This window comes from Catharus ustulatus, chromosome 2, assembly GCF_009819885.2.
Source record: "Catharus ustulatus isolate bCatUst1 chromosome 2, bCatUst1.pri.v2, whole genome shotgun sequence".
Classification (NCBI taxonomy): Eukaryota; Metazoa; Chordata; class Aves; order Passeriformes; family Turdidae; genus Catharus; species Catharus ustulatus.
Genome location: NC_046222.1, coordinates 76,425,952 through 76,449,254, shown reverse-complemented (window position 1 = coordinate 76,449,254; position 23,303 = coordinate 76,425,952).

Genomic DNA, 23,303 nt, shown 5'->3' with positions numbered 1-23,303 from the left:
CTCCTCACAGCCCTGCACGGCCCCGCGGGGCCCTTCCCTCCTCACAGCCCAGCCCTGCTGCGGAGCCACTCCCCTCGCGGCTTGCACTTCCGGTTCGGCAAATTTTGCCACTTTGTCCATCAGATAAGGCGCACCGGACTATAAGGTGCACTTCCGGTTTTGGGGGAAAATTTTAGTCAAAAGGGTGCGCCTTATAGTCGTGAAATTACTGTAATTTCATTACTTGGTTAAGAGAATTCCAGAATCTTAAGTGGAAACCAATTCTGCTTTTGCCACCTAAAAATTGGATCTAGAACCAATGAATCACCTTTAAAAGGTTTCTGTCAGTCAATAAATTAATTCTGAGTAACGTTGTTTAGTTACAAGGTTAGTTAAGATTGATCCCCCACAAATGAGTGAGGATAAAGACATTCTTCCCAACCCCTTTTTTGTCACAGAAAATTATTCGCTACTCAATGTCTTATTATGAATTTTTTTTACCTCTTTTTTGCCCCCTTTTTAATATGTAACTTATAAAAGTATTTCTCTCCCTCAAAATATGAAAGTTTACTTCTAGAAAGTTAATTTAGTGTGATCCATTTAAAAAATGTGATTCCAACCAGCATTATTCATAATATTAAATTCAGTCACATGAGGTCTTTTTAAGTTTACTCAACTCCCATAGGTTTTGTGGGAGGGTTCACTTCTTCATACTTGGATGTTGATATTAATCAGCTATTGAAAGGATGTGAAGATTATTGCATGAGTTCCACTGCTCACCAGAATTTCGGAGGAGCTTTAGGCATCTAAAGTCAAATGAACCCCACTTCTACTTTTCTCTAAGTGAGCGATCTGCCTGAAACCATAATCTTAAACCAGAATTCATTATGTGTTCTTGTTGAATTTATATGTTTGGAACACACTCTTATAATACTCACATGTATAAATTAATAATTGTTATATTCTATAAGCAGCCTATACTACAATGCATATTAATATTTAATGTGTCCCTATTTATAAAGCATATTCAATCCATGTATTAACCTCATATATTTTTTCTTAGTGGAAATCTAACACAAAATATTATATAAACCATAGGATATAAACCAGCAATATCTCTGTACTGACGAGTTCTGACAGAATATTCAATCAATCAAGATATTTTAGGGGTTTTTGCTGCATTTCCTGTCAGAATTGTCACACCAATTCAAGTCTAGTATACCTTCTAATTGAAGTGTAATATACCATTACACTATATACATACTATACTTGGCAGCAAGTTGAATACACAAATTTCTGTGTATATTTATAGATACACACATGTGCATTGTAAATATAAATATAATCAGAAAATCAAATGGGAAATATGCTGTTATCTATCCCCTTATGGATTTTGTGTTCAATCAGTAGGTCCCAGGTATGTACACCTGGATCCAGGAATGCTAAAGTAGTTATATGTATGCAGACGTAGTTTAATTCACCTATCTTACGGGAATTAATTTTTTTTTTTAGTTAGAAATCTTTTGTTATTGAACCTAGAGAAAACTTGTGACACTGACTTAAGGTAATGGACAATTTCATCTTAAAGAGATAAGTGTTTACATTACTTACTTGCTTTTAATTTTCAGATAGAACTGAATTAATTAATTTGGATGTTAGTTAGCTTACCAAATGACTTAATTTGAAAACTACCATTCAGATAGCTATACCTGACTATAGTTAGTCTGGGGGTCCATTATTCCCTTTTTAGCATGATAGCAAAAGGTTATGCAAAGTATCTATTCAAAGTATTCTCTGAAGACAAATGATAACACTTTTCTGCTTAGCTGTGCAAAGCTTACCATTGTTCCACGGGCTGCTCAAGCACTTTAATACCCACACCTCAATAAGCTGCAATCTCACACTCTTCTGTATGGGAAATTGTGTTTCAGCAGTTGTTTTCAGAGCATGTGCCAAAGCAAAAAATTAATATCTGCAGATTTTATGTCCGTGAAAATGGGAAAGCATGTTGCACAAGCATAGCTACTAGTGGCTTCACACCATTTATTTTGTTCACTCCATTATGTACTGTGGGAACACAGAGAGCTGAAGGAGTTTGAGTTGATCTGTAGGACCACCTGCTCTGCAGCATTTACAGTGTACAATCAGAAGGATACATGAGATCATTATCTGTAGACTGCTGTCATAAATACATTGGTACATGCCTATCATGATATTCTTTGTCATTAGATTAGAGGAAGACTAAATACACAAGACATTTCACATTTAGACAGTGACTAGTGCTTTGCAAATTTTATGTTTAAATATTTAAACCTATTCCAGATTAAAATCAGGGGACATTCTGAAGTTTCTATTTGTTTACAAAAAAAAAAAGAAAAAGAAAAAGAAAAAAAAAAGAAAAAGAAAAAGAAAAAGGCAAAGAAAAAGAAAAAGAAAAAGAAAAAGAAAAAGAAAAAGAAAAAGAAAAAGAAAAAGAAAAAGAAAAAGAAAAAGAAAAAGAAAAAGAAAAAGAAAAAGAAAAAGAAAAAAAAGGAAAAAATACCTCCTTCTTTTCTCCCAGAAAATTAAGGGATAGTTGCCAATATTAGTATGTATCCTGACAGACATTTAAGTTTGAATGACAGTTTGCAGCTCCATGTGCCTGGCTCATTTTAGATGCGTATAAAGATTTTTGCAGACAGTCGGAGCCCATCTCTTCTGTGACTATAGTACAAAAAGGTGTGCTTCAAGATTCACCTGAATCAGTAAAACTAGGATGAACAACTTTATTAGGTGCTGAAATTTATATATCTTTTTAACTATCTGATACCATGTTTTGTTTCTCACATTGCTATTAAGTATGTTCAGCATTTCACTAAATTGGTATTCAAAGTATCTGTCATGATGATGGAAAGCTGGTTCCAGTTATATATGAGGGAAGCACTATGATTTAGTATATCCTAAATTCCCTTCTTTTGTGGAACTTAGGAATCATACACTGATGGATATCTTGTCCATCTTGACTAACAAATAGTCCATGCTACATGTTTAAACAGTTTTAAGAATTTCCTTTCTAAGCAAGTATATTAAATAATGGGCTGTAAGATTATTCTCATCTCACAGATGTTCTCCACATTTTTATTTATCACCTAATTCAATTTTCATTCTTTTTTGAAAACTGAAATATTTTTGAGAGTGTTTATGGAGTACTTCTCTAATCATGTTGAAGTATTCATAGGAAATATTCTGTAAGTGACATGAATAACGAGATTTATGTTTCTTGGAAGCTACGTAACTTTAATACTCATAAAAAATTTCTATAAAAGCAAGAAGCACTCTCCTGTCATTTTTTAAAAGAAAGTGGCTATTGTCACTTCATACTGTGTACATCTGAAGTGGTTATTCATGTACAAGTTCACCCAGTAGGTTGAAATCTCTGACCTTCTTGTGGATGACTGTCCAATTTTCGGACATAGACTCTTTTTAGTTAATAGAGAAGTAGTAAATTCTTCTCCCTTTTTCAAGATGAAACACATTATGAGAATGTATGAAAAGAGCAAATTTTATGCCTGAGACATTTGACAGTGAAAGCCTGAGTCTTCCATGCAGCTAAGTCTCACACACCAACAGCAGTAAATTTTTCAGGATCACAGATTTGATCTCAGATATTTGAATTATATAATCTCGTGTATCTGCTAAGATCTTAATGTAGGAATCTAAGCTTCCTGGCATCCCACTGATGTTTTTTTTTCCTCTTCTCTGACACGCCATGATATTACTCTGTGCAAATGCTCCAGGTCCAGGACAATCAGGACTTTTAGGGGGGTTGTTTTGTGTTTGTGACTTTTTTGTTTGTTTGTTTAGTTGTAGTTTTTTGGGTTTTTTTGGTTTTTCTTTTTTTTTTTAATTCTTGTAATACTAATTCTGGTTTTAGATATTTTAACCACATCCAGAAATATGGTAAAAATGTATAAGCACTGATAAGAAGCTGAAGCCTTATTAAAATTAATTGGACTCTTAATGTCCCTGCTGTTATAATCCTGTACTGCTAAGCAGTCTGGAGGGATGAAAGATAGGGTAGCATGGTCAGCTTTAAATTGTTATGAGGTTTATACCAATCTAAGAGTGATAACACTTAAGCCTTAGCAAACACACTTATTTGATAAGATAATTACCTCAGCTTGTATTGAAACTGAAGATTTAGTAAATTTTGGTTTCAGAAAAGATCTCAGTATGTGTAGGATGTTGCAATTTCTGCTTCCAGTTCCGTGATGAGTTAACCTTGGCTGGATTCCAGCTGCCCACAAAAGCTGCTGAAGAGATAAGAAAATATAATCAAAGGTTCATGTATTAAGATAAAGACAGGGAGAAATCACTCACCAATTACTAACTCAGGCAAAACACATTCAGCTTGGGGAAATTAGCAAAATTTATTAACAACCAGATCAGAGTGGGCTAAGGAAAAATAAACCCAAATCTTAAAACACCAGGCTTCATCCTGGGCTTAATTTTGCTCTCTAATTCTTTATCTCCTCCCCACCAGAAACACCAAGGGATGGGGAATGGACACTGTGGTCAGTTCATCACACATTGTCCCTGATGCTCCTTCCTCCTGAGGAAGAGAACTTTTCCTACTCTTCCCCTTAACCAGTGGGGAATCCCTCTGTCAGGAGACAATCCTCCACTATTTTATCCAATGTGAATCCTTTCCACAAGCTATGATTGACTTTTCCAGCAGTCCTCCATGGGGTAATAAATCCTGTTAGCAAAACTATTTCAGCATGGATTTATGTCTTTCTACATGACCACGGGTCCTACCAGGAGCCTGGATCCAGTGTAGGATTCCCACAGGATTGCAGCTTTCTTCTGGTGCATCTGCATCCTTTACAGGTCCTTCGCAGGCTGCAGATGAACCTCTGCTCCACCATGGACCTCCACAGACTGTAGGGACACAGCTGCTTCACCACAGTCTGCACCATGGGCTGCAGAGAAATCTCTGCTCCAGTGCCTGGAGCACCTGATCCTCCTCCTTCACCAGTGACCTTGGTGTCTGCAGGGTTATTTCTCTCACATATTCTCATTCCTCTGTCACAGCTGCAATTGTTCTGCAGTAAGTTTTCCCCTTAAAACTGTTATCCTACAGGTTCTACTGTTATCATTGATGGGTTTTACCTTGGCTGTGGATTGGATTCTCCTTGGATTCAGCTCACATTGTCTCTCTTGGACATAGGGGTGGCTTCTAGCAGTTTCTAAAAGAAGCCACCCCTCCTACCTCCCTGCTGCCAAAACCTTGCCATGCACACCCAATGGAAACTCATGCTACCTCCTTAGCTTTTTAAGCAAAGAGACAGTTTCAAATCCTCCTATTTCTTATTCACAAGACACTAGGTAATGATATGTCTATATTCTCCATAATTACTTGGACCTTTGAATCCTGTGCTATTTTTATGAAACACTCTCTCTGGCCAGAGTATCTTGACATGAAATAGTCTTATGAGTCATCCAGTTTTCCTTGTGTAACCTTAAAATCAAATTATTGCAGGAGAAATTTTCATATGGGGTGCATAATAATCAAAACTGCAGCTTCTGAGCTCACTTTTTCACTGGCCTTTATTTTATAGTGTAGATATTCTCAGTGATTCTAACCAAGTCTCAGTTGTTAGCAGACTGTCAGTCTCACATTTTTTTCTAAATGTGTAAGATTCATATTAAAAGCAGCTTGAGACAATTTCCCTGCTCTTCTAGGAAGACTATTACCTATTTTTGGTTACTACAACTCAACAATTTTGTTTGGAATCTACCTCTATTTGGAATGCAAATTTATTCTTGGCATTATGCACCTTTCCAATCTCATACCAGCAGTATCTGTTCACTTAAATTGATCTTCTTTCTTCTCCAGTGCTATTTCTGCAACTATAGTTACAGATAGCAGCCATGTTTTCCCTCCTCCTTTGTTTTTCCAATTTTAATAATACAAATATTTCTGGGTTTATGACTATTTTACAGTGGATGATGGTGTAGAAATCACTGAATTTGAACTGAAATTTCACCAGAACCAGAAGATCACAGAATCAAAAGAGTGGTTGAGGTTGGAAGGGAGAACTGAAGGTCACTTCTTCCATTCCCTCTACTCAAGCAGAGTCATTTAGAGTAGCCTTACCAGGATGATCTCAAAGTAGATTTTTAACATTTCTGAAGAGGGAGACATCACAAACACTCTTTGCAACCTGTGCCAGTACTCCATCATCCTTACAGAAAAAAAAGGGTTTCTGTTGTTCAGACAGAACCTCACGTGTTTCTGTTTGTTGCCTTTGCTTTTGGTCTTCTCACTGGGCACTACTGAAGAGATACTTCCACAAGTTCTTCACAGAAAAGGTGATTGGGCATTGGAATATGCTTCCCAAGGAGGTGATGGAGTAAATATCTCTGGAGGTGTTTAAGAAAAGACTAAATCTGTCACTCAGTACCATTGTCTAACTGACATGTTGGTATGAGGTCATAGGTTGGACTCGATGACCTCAAAGTTCTTTTCCAGCCTAATTTATTCAGACATTCTGTGAAAGACATATCTTTGTATGATAACACTAATGTCCTCATAAAAATAACCTCCCATTCACAAGCACAGTGCTCTTTTCAGAGTAAAGACAATGTCTTCAAGAAGGCTCTTTTGCATAAGTCAAATATTTCTTTACCATTATCTTATATTTGGCATAGATATTCTTTTAGTCTTATGTCATTTCTTAGGGTATTTTTTCTCCCTATGATCCTAACAGATCTTGCTAATGTATTCATAAGTTTCAAACTATAATAGTACATATCTGTTTGGAATGTCTTCTGAAATAGCATGCTCTATTACATTCTCTTTTTGCATTACTTCTTATTATTGTTTCAGTAACTTCATGTTTACCCAGTAAAGGAAACACAATCACAGCTTGCTCATGAAATATTGAAATCCTGTTGAGTTCCTTTTAGTCTTAGTGACAAGGATTACAGAATTCTGTTATATCAGAATTTTGTAACACCATATATGTTACTACAGTGTAATTTGCTGCCTGTGCATCAAATCTCTTTTGTATTATAGGCCATTTTGGGGGTTTTAGCAAAAATTTGGATGTCAATCAAATGCTTCTGTTCAAAGTTAAGAGAATCAAAACTATATGAATGAACTGAGACTGTGGATTTAAAACTTTTGAAATTATGCTAGTTCACTTACATACACTCCTAAAGCTTTTTTGCAATGTCTTTTGACATGGGAAATTGCTCATTCTGTTTCAGATTGGCTTAGTGGCTTTTGCTATTTTTATTTTATTTTATTTTTCTTACTTTAAATACAGGATGAAGTATGAACTTTACAACTCATATTGAAAAAAATAAGAAAAATACAGATCTGCTTCAGCATTAGCAATAAGAACATCCTCTTAATTTTGTTTACTTCATTTGTTTGATTGGTTGTTTTTTCTCATTTGGATTTTAGGAATTATAGGGACTTTCAAGTGTGTTTAAGCAACATAAGATCTCAGGTTCCTGTATAACCCCTGAAGTTTTTCTCTATCATATTTAGAAGAAAAATACTGTGGAAATTTTATGTGGATGACTTTTCTAAAAGAATTTATCATCTTAGGTCTGGTATAAAACTTGAGACTTTAGGCAATTCCATAGAAATTTACTGATATTTAACCTCTGTACATTAAAGTCTCAGTTTCCCTCTAATGCGGATGCATATTGTAGTTTCTTGACTTCCACTTGAGTGCTTTTTTTTCCCACATGTTTTACGGATTCCTTCAGGGTACTGAACTGTGAACAAAAACAATAGTATGATAAAGGAAAAGTTGGTGCAAAAAAGTAAAGAAATATTCAGTGGAGAGTGGATCATGACAGTTGAACTGTTTCCAGCCACAGGCTTAGTATCAGGTTTAAAAAGCCCCAGATTTTAGATTTATCAGGTTTTGTCTGAGTTTTCTAAATCCGTCTGTAGTGTTGTTTTTACCTAATTTACCTGAAATAACTTATTTTTCTAAAAAACAGATATTTAGAATGAATTTGTTAGAAACTTAATTTTTATATAGATATTAGTAGCATTTAGTAATCCTGTGTAAAACAGAGTATTTTTGACTTCCTCATATATTAATGTAACACAAAGAAATAAATACTTGGTATGATAACAAGGGCATTGAAAGAGATCATAGCATGCATGAGATGATGAGATGGGAAGCACAGCTTGTTACTGGTGATTGCAAGGCTATGAATAACTCACCAATCATCAGTGAAGGAAATAGGAGTTGGACAGGAACAGTTATAGGGATAACAAGAAAAAAGAATAACAAGCATTTGACATATGTAAAATCCATCTGGTACACTAAATTTGGATGCAACATGAAAAAGCAGATTAGCATCCCTGAAAGAAATATCAAGGTGCAAAAGTGCTGGACAAATAGTCCAAATTGAATCCTAGAGGGAGGAGAAGAAAGTTTATCATGCACCTCTCACTTTTTCCCGTAAAAGATACTTAGAGTTTGCTGGAATTTCCCTCTTCCATTGTGATGACGATCAGTACACTCTTGGTATCCAGAAAATGTACAGTACCCACCATAAATGTGAGCATAACATCAGAGAAAAAGTCTGTAGCATTTTTTACTTGAATTATATTGTTGTTATTATTATTATTGTTGTTCTGGTTTTATTGTTATTATTTATTTTTATTATTATCAAGATGCTTCACGCACTAGTTTATTTTATCTTCTTTTATTTTCTTGCTTTTTCTCATTTTGTTTCAACTATAATTGAATAATACTTTTTGAACTAAATTGCAAAGATTTTCATTACAATAAGAATAAATTACTGCCTTACTGTCTCAATGTTTTTTTTTTCTTGTCTGTGACAAGATTTTAGTGTGACATTTCCTACACACCTGCACAAAGTGCTGCTTGAGACATACTGCAGTGTTCAACCTTGCTTCCAGCTGCTTCTCTGTAGGAATAAAAGGTCATAATGTGCACCAAATTTATCAGCTCTGCTTGATTGCTTCTGATTTCTTGGGGTAAAACAGTAATAAATGCCTCTGTACGGACAATTGAATTAAGAATTAAGTATTCTCTTGTTGTACTGTATCTTGGGAAAATACATTTACAGGGTTTTGTTTGCATATTTGTTTGTTCATTTGTTTGTTTGTTTGGGGCTTTCTGGATACTGCCAGAAAACTACTTTAAAAATATATAAAATCTACATACTTGAATTTGATCACTTTTTAACCTGCAAATTCTGAGAGAGTCAGAGTTGTCCCTTTATCACTAGGGCTCAGCTGACTCCAAAAGGACTACCATTTGGTATCTAGTCCACACTTGCCTCTAGAAGATAGAAAGGGAATCAACCCAAAACATGCTGGTGACTTCATCTAAAGGCCAGCAAGGGAAACAGTTACTTCCAGACAGCAATTTTAGCCACTCTTGAAACAAGGTGTAATCACTCTCTGGAGTTAGATTTTCTAGATGTACTCTTTCCACACTGAGTCACCTTGTTTCTGTATCTTTTGCTGTGTGCAATTAATATGCAAGAATGGTATACATAATTTAAAAGTAAAAAAGTATTATTAGCTAATGCATAGAAGATGGCTAGGTTTCTAGAGCTAATATGGAAATCATGCTGATTATTTAAGGATCTTTGATGACCAGGTGGGCATCACCCCTGAAGTGAAGGATTGGTCTCTGCTGCTCCCTGGAATGGATTATGCAAGCTTATTTATTTGTTTTTCTGTGTGGTTTTTATTGGTAGGTTTTGGTTTTTGTTGGTTGTTTTGTTGGTTTTTGGTTTTGATTTTTTTGTTTTGTTTTGGTTTTTTGTTTTTGTTCTGGGGTTTTTTTTAAAACGTATTTTATTTGTTTGTTATTTATTTATTTGCCTGTTTTTAATTTGTAGGTATTTTGCAGGTTATTTTCTAATAATAAATGTACAATATAAAATTGGTAAAATAAGCTGAGAATAATTTCACTGCTTCTTCAAGGTGTCCTTTGGAAATTAGATTAGAAGTCATGTGCTTAAGATGACAGACTCTAAAAGAGAAATCCCTCTGAAACATTAACAAAGAACATTAACGGAAGACCATTAACATTACTGGTCCCAGACTACGTACAGTGGATGTAAAAAGGGCTTAATGGATCATTGTTTTCACAAGGTACAGGCCTGAAGAACATCAATTTTGGTTTTAGTATGTTCAAATCTTGCTTTTTACATCTCTAGCTGTAATTCCAAACATCAGGTCCAAAATAATCAGGATATAAATGCTTGAGGACTCATCCTTCTGGTTACGTAGCAGCTCACTGTAAAAGGTGAAATTTTGGAGGTGTTTCAGGGCTATGAAACAAGAACCTGTTTCACAAAGGCTAGAAATTGAGAAGTAATTGTGTGTTTAGGTCTCTTCTTCACTGGTTATTTCTGGTTTTACCCCAAAACTGTTTAGAGTAAAATAGAGAGACATCTCTGGAGACACTGATAACCCTTACACATCTGATATAAGAGGACTGCAAGAAATTAGCTGCTCCAGAAACACATCTCTTTGGGAAGCCTCATTCTAATTTTCAGGCTGAATGTGTTCCTACAGATACTTGTCCTTTATCTTATTTCCTGATTTTACACTCTGATATGGAAAGAAAGCATGTCTGCCTAAACTTCGTTCATCTCAGCTAAACAAGTTGAGCTGTCACAGAAGGCTCTTACATGAGGAATTGACCTTCCCCAGGTGAATCACATAGCCATTCCTTGTACTTGCCCTGCTGTGAATTCATTGTTTGTGAACTAAGACGAATTTTTTTCTGTCTCTTTTAAGCTAACTCTTTTTTATCTTCAGTATATAAATCCAGGAACCTCGAGTGCGTAATTAAGTAGCACTAACTGCAGGCCCCTCAGGTAAATCTAATCAATTCATACTGTCATAAAATAAAAAGCATCTGATGCAATTTACATAATATCTGTTGCCTTCGTTGGGGGGAAACGAAGGCAAGTGGTGACCTGGTTAGAGCGGGCCACGGCGAACACACACATACACTTTTACAATCCCAGTCGCTGGACAAATCACTCGCTACACTGATACAGTCGACGGTGAAATGCATTTATTTCTCGGCAAACACGGGCTTAAGTAACTTCGATACAGCTGTGATTGGCTAACGCCATGGAGAGGGCGGGGCCTAACTCCTCGTGCATAACGATGTCTTCTGAGCGAACTTTCTAGCTCACCACATTTTCCCCCTCTCCATGACCGATTAAGCCTTCGCAGCTGTGCTAAACTGATGTTAGTAACAACTTGTGAAACATATTAGTAACAACACGCGAACTATTTTAAACGTCTAAATGCAATCGCAACTTGGTTATAACTTATCCAGGCTAACAATGAAAAGGGAACCGAACATTAACACGGGTACAACAACTGCAACTAGTCCCACTAGGGTGAACACATGGGTGGTAAACAGGGCTGTTGGGTAAACAGGGGAATTGAACTGATTTCATTGCCGGAGCTTTTGGCCGTGACGTTGGAACTTGTCTTCGAGTTCTTTGCTTTGCCGATGAAGCGGGTTTGGCAACAACAGGACACTGAAGCACGAAGATGGAACACGAGGCTGATGAGATGGATCACGGCAGCAAACCTGTCAAAAGAAACTCAAGAGATTTTGTTAGTTTCATTGGTTTTGTTAGACAGCACGGGCTTTATGGATTTTAATGGGCGCCACTTGATGACATCATCATTTTTTACTGCAGCGTACTCTCTGCCCGTTACAACTAGCTTCCATCATTTCTTTAGCGCAGGAAGCTTCTGCTGTCTCCAGAGCAGTCACTGCTTTAGAGGTTAGCTCCAGTTCACTTGCTGTGGTGTCATCACTTATATTCTTTCTAGTCTCTGGCACTGTCTTAGCAGTGCATCCTCCACAGTAACACCCAGTTCAGCTGCTTTCTGAATTTCTTTCTCTTCCTCTTCTCTTGCCTGCTCAATGCACTCTGTCAGAGCAGCAGATATCCATGATGGTGATCTCTCCTCAGTGCTGCTCACCAACCTTTCTTCTTCCACAACAGTAACAGCAACTGCATGTACCAGCCCTTCAGATCCTTACTCCATCCTCAGGGTCACCTCTAACTTTTCTGCTCTCTCTTCCTCTGAGGTTTGTTCTCTCATTGCTTCAGTATCTTTCACTCGTTGGGCTTCCATCTTTTCCTGTTCTGCTACTTCACACTCCAATAAAGGAACAACAGCTGGAATATCAGAATGTTCTTCAGATGTTTCTGCCATGTCTTCTCTTGCTTGTTACCTGCAGCTGAACCCGCGTACCAGGGCACTGGCAGAGGAATTCTCGCATGTGTTGGCGCGCTCCTGCCTGGACTGCTGGATGGGGACCCGGTGCCCCTCCAGGAGGAGCGCCCGCAGTCCTGGCGCGAGAAGAAGCTGATGGAGGGACTGCTGTGTGGATGGGAGCTAGATGTTCTTCTTCTGTGACTGGCTGGTTCGATACCCAGATGCCTTGGGGCAAATCTCCTGTCTTTCTCCCCGCTTCTTTTCCCTGTGTTTTTTGGTGGTGTTTTTTTTTTTTTTTTTTTTTTTTTTTTTTTTTTTTTTTTTTTTTTACTTTTAAAAATAACATTGCCCACTTTATTTTGAACTTCCACGCTATTGGGGCGAACGATGAAGAAATTAATTTTTTCTTTACGTTTCAGTAGTGCTACAGGTTTGGCTTCACCGCGAAGGGTGGGAAGCAGCAGCAGCTCATGTTTACGGAGCTGCGGCACCAACCTGGGCCAGGGTTGTGGGGTGTGAGGCACCCCGCGTTCCTCCCGATGGGCTGGGAGCGGGGGGTTCTCCCTCCGCCACCTTCCCATCCTCTTCAGAGATGCCCTCCACCGCCTGGAACAGCTCCTCGGCGAGGGCGGCAATGCGGGACGGCGCCTCTTCCCTCAGCAGCTCCCACAGCAGTGCTTCCGCAGCCTCCACCCGTGGCCCCGCCATGGCCCCTCATGTTCGTCACTGCCCGTGTGTGAGGTGCGAGAAAGCTCTTGGCCCCGCCCCTCGCCCTCAGGCTCGGCGCCATCTTGTGACGCGTAGAGCAGCGTTTTTTTTTTTGGTTTTTTTTTAAAAAACTTCTTCAGGGCTTACCTCTTTAAAAATGCCCTGAGGCTCACATATTTTCTTGCAGTCTGGCGACCGATTAGTAGCTGGATTGGGGGTTGAGATAAGGGACTGGGGCCGCGAGTGGTTGTCAGTTTTCGACCCCGCACGATCACCAGACACAGACTGAGTGGTGGTCACCTCCATTTTCGGTGTGATTTTTAAACAGTCTCGGGCCGATCTCCAAGTTTCCCGTTTCAACAATGCTCCCTCCAGAGCCCTCACAACTCCTCCCCAGCTCTCCAAGCGTTTACCAGAGCTGGAGACAATCACGTTGTTAGCGCAGGCGTTAGTACACTCCCTCCAGCACCCTGAATGCAGGGTGTCTGTGGTACGGTCTATCGCCCTCGATTTTAACAACTGCATGATTACGTAATCAAAATTCCTTGATTTGCATTGGATGCCACATTGCCTATGCAATTGGGAAACTACCTTGCCAAGCGCATCCATTTCTTGGCGGTACGTGAGCGTCCTCACCGTCGGGGTCAGATCCAGCTGCCTCGACCACCCACCTCTTCCAGCGCGAGTCCCGTCACCCGGACCGCCCTCAGCCATGTGTATCGGGGGCTATTCCCTCACCCGAACACCCGGCACCACTATGTTGCCTTCGTTGGGGGGAAACGAAGGCAAGTGGCGACCTGGTTAGAGCGGGCCACGGCGAACACACACACATACACTTTTACAATCCCAGTCGCCGGACAAATCACTCGCTACACTGATGCAGTCGACGGTGAAATGTGTTTATTTCTCGGCAAACACGGGCTTAAGTAACTTTGGTACAGCTGTGATTGGCTAACGCCATGGAGAGGGCGGGGCCTAACTCCTCGTGCATAACGATGTCTTCTGAGCGAACTTTCTAGCTCACCACAAGTATCAGTTGTGTCATTGCACCTCTCCAGTCTCTTACTCCCTTCTATTCTGATTTTCTGAATTTTTAGACAGAAAATATTTTTTCATTTTTATTCCCTGAATTGTTTGTGTTTGAAGACATATTTGAAGATATCTAATTTAACACCTCGTTAAAGCAGGTTTACTTAGAACAGGGTGCAATGGTACAGGTGGGTTTTGGATATCTCCAGAGAAGGATGATCCACCACCTCTCTGGGTATACTGTTCCAGTGCTCTGTCGTCCTCAAAGTAAAGAAGTTTTTCCTCATATTCAGATGAAACTTCCTGTGTTTCAGTTATTCTCATTGTCCCTTTTCCTGTCATAATTAATTTCTTTTTATTCTTGTATGCTTTTTGCTCAATGAAGGTTTTCTATTTTTATGTAGAAGACTAAAATATTTTCATTTGAAGCAAAAATTCTTGTTGCTATTATTTCTGTCTTAAGTGGGTATTTTAGAGTTATATTTGTCTTTTGAAGCAATCTTGTGGTAGACTGAAAAGCTGTGCCTTTGATATAACATTCTTCTGCTAATAGAGAAAAGACAAAGTTCAAGTGTTCAACTCACACAATCTTTATTATTTCTATTATTGTTTCTTTAAAAAAAAGAAATATTTGTTTGCTTTTTTTAGGAGAAATTAAGATGGGTTTTTATAGGGGTTGACTATTTTCACTACAGACAATTTAATGTAAATAATACTTTAATTATGCCAATTAGTTCTAAAGCATTTTTAGGTCAATTACACAGTATCTGATGATCAGAAAATGTTTTCATTGTTGATATAATGTCTACTGAATTGCACAAACTTCAAAATACAAATCCATAGAGATAGCAAAAAAAAACACTATAGCCCTGAAAACCTGTCTATATATTGCCTTTGTGGTAAAACCATTCTTACTAGAATTTAAAAAAGAAATAAAAAACACCAACAAAAAGCAACACAAAAAAAATGTTATGCTCTTAAACAAACCACTTGAAATTTGAGACAGCAAATATTTTTTGATTACCAGCCAATCTCTTTTTCTCTTTGTGTACTTAACAGATTATATTTAAATTATTAAATGCTATTTCCACAGTTTCACAGAGTAAGTGGGAAGAAGAACGAAATTTAAAACTGTTAAAGGATGACAACGGTGATTAATCTTTGTAAAATGTCAGAAAGATTCAGTAGCTGAGAAAAACAAGGAATTTTTCTAATGTAACTTGGACAGGTAAAATTTAGACTAGGAAGACTCCTTGATAGTCAAGAGAAAACAAGAAGATGATTAATCTCATGTGGAACAGATTTGATGAGCATTCTTTTGGAGTTCTCTCTCTCTCTCTCTCTCTCTGTGTGTGTCCCTGCTGATTTGAAATAAAGCTCCAATGATTTGCTTTAACTCCACTGTGTTGTTAAGTTTTGATGAATCTCATACTAAGAGAATATACAATATGAAAGGAGTAATATTTCAGATTAAAGTAATGTGATGTGACTGATTTATACAGATTACTGTAAATCTCTTAACAATAAGGCTATGCTGATGAGGTCAGAATTTTTCAAATTACCAAAGGGATGGCTCATACAATATGACATCATGTTCAATGGTAAAAGATGGGGGAAGAAGGTGGAAGAGGAGACATTAGGAATGATGGTGCCTGTCTTCAAAGGAACCCTGTTTTCCTGGACTTGGTTGAACACCGGCCTACCCATGGAAAGTGGTGAATGAATTCTTTGTTTTGTTTTGTTTTGCCTGTGTGCACAGTTTTTTCTTTACCTACTCAACTGATTTTATTTCAACAACCAAATTTTGTCACTTTTAGCCATTCAATTCTCCCTCCCATTCCACTGGGGGATATGAACTACTGTCCCTGTGGGGCTTAGCTACTTTGTTGGTTTAAATCACTTTGGCTAAATCAGATAAAATCATAGACTTGTAGTCCAGATGTATTCTGTCCCATAGCACAATACTTTCCTCAGAAAGTGACAAATATTTGTAGTCATTTTTTTTTAAATATTTTAAGAGACTCAACTTACCTGGAAGACTAGAGAATAATAAAAGGATAGAAGTGAAAGCTCTGTGTCTAGAAGAGGATAGAGGAGAGAAAGTTTTCACTAGAAAATTAAAACAAGCCTTTAAACTACATTTGAGTGATTAACAGAAAATAAAATATTAAACCAAATTCATGTTCATATCAAACCATATAATAAAATATCAGGTACTGTTCACCATTGAGGAGAAGGCTATGGGCATTTTTTGGCAGCTATTTAGGCTGAGAAGCTGACTGGGAAGAGAAGCCATTTTACCTGTGTGGCTTCTGGGCCTGGGAAAAGTGAAACCAGCAGCAGTTTATAGTGCTGTGATAAGGTCCTTTCAGGGTTCCTTCAGTGACCACTGCAAGATTAACTGCAGAGTTTGTGTTTCATTTAGGCAAGAGTTAGAGCTGTGGGCAGGAGGGGAATAATAACTTCTTCAGTAATCACTTAATCTATGTGTAAGTGTATTCAAAACATTGTGCATTAAAAAGTCCTTTGCAGTTGAGATAGCCTGAAACAATCCTTCCACCATTGAGTATAAGTATCCCACATTTAGAAAAGAGGACATTGAAGGTTTACCTTCTAAGGCAAGGGGTAGTTCTAACACTTCTTCAAAATGAATGGTCTTGATAAAGGAGCCATTTCTTATGTTAATCAGAATATTGCTCATTCTTTGCAAGTCTGACTCTATTCCTATGAGACGGAAGAACTAAATGCAAAATAAATTTTTAACTCCTCACCACTTTTGTCACCCTCTTATGAATTCCTGCTTGAATCCCTTGAAATAGCCTCTTGACAGTTCTATTAAGTGAATCTTGATCTTGGGATCACTGAGTAGCATTTAATGAGATTAGAGCATCTCTTCATGAAAAGACATGCCTCCATAATGAATGTGTGGATTTGTCTGGGTTTTCTCTTCCATCTTCTCCAGAGATATTTAGTGTGGGTATTTTGTTTGTTTGTTTGTATGTTTATTTGTTTTTGTTGATTTGTCTTTTTTTTTTCTTCACAAAGATTTTTGACTGGCCTGAAACTCTGAAACTAAGCCTCTAATCCAGGAAAAAAATCAATGAAAAATTGTCTTAAACTAGGTCATCATGCCATATGGAAGCTGTAATCACATTGACCATGTTAATATCCAAATGCAGAAAGATACACCATTACTCTGATCCTATTTTTATGTTCATATTGTTGCAACTCTGTGCTTCTCTCAGATTACCAGCACCAAATAATTTGTTTGGTGGTCTGCAAGGTGGTCCTCTCATTTCGTGTGACACTTTGCTGGGATCCAAATGACAATTCAGAGTTAAATACTTCAGACAATGAGAAACTGAATTCCTCATCAATGTATGTAAAGAACACACCAACCTCATTGCTAGACACTTTTGTCCTTTTCTCAGTAACTAACTCAGAAGGCTAGGATGACCCACCAAGGTTGATAATAAACCTTTCTGCTGTCCTTCAAAGCTCCTCCATTTTGTCATGTGACTCAGAGTTTTCCTCCCTTTTATTTCCAGGATCTGATTCTCGTTCATAAGCTAAACTTTGCATCTGAATAAAGTTATATCCTCCCACCTGGCTTGCTGCCCAGATGTAACTGAAAAGGAAAAGAAAGCAAATAAACCAGTCCTTTCTAGTGAAATCTACTCCTGCCACATACTCGCATTCCAAGGAGGAATGCTGCTACCTTGTACCTTCATCCATACCTTGGGACTATCTCCTCAGATTTGTTATCCAAACACCACTGGCTTGAGAAAATACAGTGGACAGGAAGTGCTGAACACTTAAAAAAAACCAACTCACACATCATAAGAAAGCTAATTTTTTTCTAGAGAAGTTAGTGATAGTACTTCTTTCCTCATGCATTATCTGATCACAATATGGAGCTGATCCTGTTTCAGCAAGCCTTCAATGTTGATAGTAAGAACCCATTATGTTATAGTTTGCATTTTCTTCTTTCCTTATGCCATTTTGAAGCAGATAAGCATTTCTGAAATAATTGGCCTAATTATTTACCACCAAGAGCTAAGAAGCCTTTTGTTTTCCTAGTGAAAAATAAGACAGGTCGTCACAAAAGAAGAAAAAATAGAGAAGTTTACTTCTGTCTTCTTGTGAACCAAAATATTAGACAGCCACAGGAACAAACAATCCTGTGTATTTTATTTGGATGCTGTTAGACCTGTATATAGAAAGTCAGTTGTGGCCTTTCCTGAATTTACAACATTCACTATTTTTTCAATGGGAAAAGGTTTCTTGTCTTGTCTGGAAGCTATTAGCTTAGAAGTTAATGTCTTGGACTCCTGTAGGGATGGAGCTGATTAATCTTTTTGCCATCACTTGTTCAAAGTAGCATGTGATACATATGCATTCATGTATTTTAAAGGTTTCACTACATGACATTACCTAATATTTCTTCTTTCTTTAACCAATAGCTCTTTGTTTAAGAAGAAATGACACCCACAAAACAAATAAATGGAGGCTAACATCTGAACAGTCTGAGTTCTGAGGAGAAAATTACTGGATAAACCAAAAGCAGTTTCCTTCTATATTCACCCTGAACAAAGAAATTGGGAATCTCAATCCTTGTAAAGCAAAAAAAATTGAAAGGAAAACCTCTGTCTGTTTAAGACTGCAGAGAAGAAGAAAAAATAAATCATGTCCTTAAGCAAAGGAAGGTTAGAAAGCAAATATGACAGAACAGAAATATTGGTATGAACAGGTTTATGTGTGGCTATAAAAGATAATATATGTGTAATGAAAAAAAGTGAGATCAGACGATATGGGAGGCAAAGAAAAACATAGTAATCTACCCATAAAAGTTAAACCTATCAAGTAATAAAAGCAATTATGTCTATTAATATGCGTGCAAGTAAGTATTTGCTAGAACAGAGCAGTCATGAATATTCAGATGATAATCAGATCCTTTAAAATTCTAAATATTTAACTTACTAACTTGTTCTAGTTTCATGTTTTCATTTTCCATAAGCTGTTTGCTGTTCATTACTTGGTTTATGCTATAAAGCAGATATTTCAATGATCTATCATGAAGTTCAAATAATACTGTATAAAGTCCAAGTAACCAATTTATAAACAGTTTATGAGAAAGCCACAGAACAATAAAGTTTGAATGCCAATGAATAAAGACATTGCAAGGTTTTGGACTTGCTTGTGCATAACTGCATTTAATACTTGAAAGGTGATAGATTCTCTAGTACTACTTGATTGGTTTTAATTCCAATGAATTTAGCTATTTTTGTGCAGGAAAAAAACCTGTTGCATATATTTTCAGATCACAATGTTAATTAATGCTTGCCTTTTGTATTTGGGGATTTGTTTCATCTTCTTTTTCCCTAGAGAGTCTTGAGTGAAAGAAGAAGATTTTTTCCCAGTAAGAACATACCCCAGTGTCCAGAATGATTCTGGTTTGGTCTGTCTGGGGAACAAGGTGAAATTTATGACCTTATCAAATGATTCATTATGATATGTACTGCATAGAATAGTGCCATTGGAGATAAATCTGTATTTGTACGCAGACGAAGCAAAAAAACTACTCACAGTATAAGTAATATTAAAAATCTTTAAATGCTTATGGAGAAAGGTCATAGAATTTAGATTAGCTTGTTCAGGATAAAAGTTACATTATTAAAAAAATCAAAATGTGCATTAGGAAAAGCCATATGTGAGAGGTACCCTTCCTCATCTGTCAGTACAGTGATAGCCTTGCTTGAAGAGGAGTGACATCTCTCTGCAGAGAGAGAAGTCTCTATACATCAGCCTACTAATGGTACCTGAGTAAGAAACATTTATTCATTGCAGCAGGGAAGCTACAGTGGCTGAGTACAGATTGCCACACAGTATCTGAGTATGTTTTCATTGCATGAAATTTTGGAGGCCCGTTTTTGCAAGTGTCCAATTAATCCTTATGTAGACTCTTCATGCTCCTCAGAAAAAGTTGTCGAGGAGTACCTGAGATTTCATTGTGGAGTCTTTCTGCACAACTCCCTTATATATTGATTCTCAGACAATTTTATATCAGTGAGTGCTAACGAGTGAAAGTAGAGATGACAATGTGTCTGTAAATAATTCAAAGAGAGTAGAACCATTTCTGGGAATTTTTTCCACCTTCTGATGATATTACAATCTTTGATGCAGATTAGTTTAAATATTCATTTTAAAATCACATAATGTTCCAAAAATAGAGAAAGGTGTAAACAGAAGTGTCAACCAGTCCTTCTGGCTCTTGAAAAGACAGCTTGAATTAAAGTGAGAGACTGAGAAAAAACGACTGCCTGAGGAGGGAAATGTCAAAAATGCCTGTCACATGCAAGTGCATCTTGCAAGACCAATCCTTATCTCGCAAGGGGAGAAGCTTAAGAACAGAATTACTCCAATGAAGGTCAGCACATGATGTACATTTTTCCTGGGAAGTAAGTGGCAATATCAGTGAACTCACAGCCCTGCTCCTGGATGTGTTATGGCCTTTAAGATGAGAGAAAAGAAAATATAAACAACTGCTAACATTACAAGCATTTGAGAGTGTGTCCAGCTTCAAGGGTCTGAAATAAGAGTGGAAAGAACATATCAATAGAGGCATAGCAGTTCCTATTGCTGTCATGTACAAGTAGGTTAACACATCAAATACGTAAGTGAATTACTGAGACAACACACTCTTCAAAACTACATTTATTATAAAAGACAACTTCTTTCTTTACCAATAAATAAAATCACTAAAAAGCGGTTTACTTCTAGTATGTAGGTTAAGAACAGTTCAGGCAGAAGCAAAAAATATTTTAAGTGAATACATGTATAGACTGTCTTGCACATCAACACTAGTGCAAGTTACTGAGCCAGCTCCTCAGCTGGTAGAATTGACTTAGATTCTCTGAATTTGTTTGACCTACATTTATTTGCACAACCCACGTCTGTCTTGCGGTGTAGGTAGATGTGGTCTGGGCTCAAATGCAGATAGTAAGATTATTGTCTGTGAATTTAACCCTTGATTTCTCATGGATCAGATGATGGATTTTTGGGTCATTTTGGAATACAAATTAAAAAATTATTTTTATTAGCTTTTGTGTAAACAGCATAAAATCTTACTACTATAATGCTCATAAAGAAGACCTGAGCCAAACTTTATCAAGGTTCCAATAGATTTCAATGGGTTTTAAATCCAAGAGGGAAAAAACATAATTCTGCATGAAGGGAAAGAAATTCAGATTTAGATTTTATTAACCTAAAATTGGATTTTTTAAAAATTTTTAATTTTTACCATTTTAAATGGTAACTTACCAGTTTATTTTGTAAGAGTTGCTAAGAATTTAAAGTCTCTTTAATTGATTGCTTTTAATTCCCTTTCTGCTGGGGGAAACAGCATTACAGAATAAGCCTTTTATGGACTGTATGAGAATAACAACACAGAACAATTATTGGAAAAACAATGGACTGTAATGGATTTTTATATGCATATTTAATATGTGTATCTGTTATTGAACAGCTGTTAGAAGTACTAAGAGATATGTTAGAAAGAAAAATTATATGATTGCTTTTCATTCAGTGCATTCTATAGCAGATAGTAATCAAAATAATTTTCTTTGTGGCTTTCTTTTTTGTTCAGACTAGTGTTCCAGTTCCAGCTGTGTAACACTCTTATAGCTCCAGAAAGAATTCTAGTACAGTTCTTTGAGATTATCAACTCCAATTTTAGAACCTATTACATATTATTTAGTTTATATTTACTTACATTAAATACAGATAGCATTGGTGGCTCATACTGAGTAAAAAAGTATTATGTATATTTTAAGTTGTTATTTAACATATGCTGCATAAATATGTCCTTCATTAAAGATGAGCCTGAATGTAGCTATTCTACCTGTATTAGTAAATATCAATGACAGTATTTTGAAATTTTGCTTTGGATTTTTTTACTCATAGGTATAACAGCAAATTCTTGCAAATAGTTCACAATAACGAATGTTAAAACTCGTATGTTAATTAGACTAAAAAAAGTCTGACCAGAATCAAATAAATTTATGACTTTAATGGAAAACAAGAATACAGGGAAGCTGACTGGAGCTGCAATACAGAGCAGAAATACAAGGGTGTGATGAAAGAGCACTTTATGCATATACACAAGCTTAGTCCTGGAATTTTAAATATTAAATTTCTTTCACAAAAATAAATTGCAGCACAAGTTAATGTAGACATGATGGGCAGAGTATGTTTCCTCTATATCATTTCCTTCTCCGAGAGGAGAGGAGAGGAGAGAAGAGGAGAGGAGAGGAGAGGAGAGGAGAGGAGAGGAGAGGAGAGGAGAGGAGAGGAGAGGAGAGGAGAGGAGAGGAGAGGAGAGGAGAGGAGAGGAGAGGAGAGGAGAGGAGAGGAGAGGAGAGGAGAGGAGAGGAGAGGAGAGGAGAGGAGAGGAGAGGAGAGGAGAGGAGAGGAGAGGAGAGGAGAAGACTTTGTGTGTTTCAAATGTTACATTATCAATGTATGTAACCTAATTAGCTGGTAAAACTTTTAACATAGAAGTAAATTAATGTTAAAGCTACATTATTCATATTTAAACCAAACAGTAGGGGAAAATACTGAGTTCTATCAAAGAATTAGTAAAGGATCCCCTCCGGAACTGCAGTCCTTGGGAAGGACTTATGGTGGACAAGCTTTTGGTGGATTGTCTGTCATGGTAGGGATTCCATACTGAAGCAGAGAAAGAATGTGAGGAGTCCTCCCCACGAGGAGGAAGGAGAAGAAACATGTAATGGACAAACTGATCTCCATTTCAGATCTCCTTTCACGCCTGAGCAGGGGATGACGTAGAAAAAATCATGAATAAAGTTTCCAAGAACAAAGCAGGCGTAGGGGGAAAGCTTTCAGACTTAACTTTTCTCCTTATCTACTCTGATTTTGATTGATTATCAATTAAACTAATTTCCCTAAACTGAAAATGCTTTGCCTGTGTGAGCAACTTTTGATACTCCTCTACAGTCCAGCTGAGGGGGGGAGTGATAGAGTGGCTTTGGTGGGCACCTGTTGTCTAACCAGGGACACCCCAACACCATGGTATTTCAAGAATAGCCTCCTTTATGGGATCTGTTTGGTTCTTTTCACAAATAGTTTGTTTTAATTTGAAAAAGAAATTAGCAGGGAGGCTTTAACCTGTATTGTAAAGGAAGAAGAAAATGTTTATATATATTTACTCCATTATAAATTAATTTGAGAACTATATTTACCTTGACACTCAGGATAGATTTTAGAGCAATTTTTTTATTATTATCTTTATTTCTCTTTTTATTTTGGTACAGCT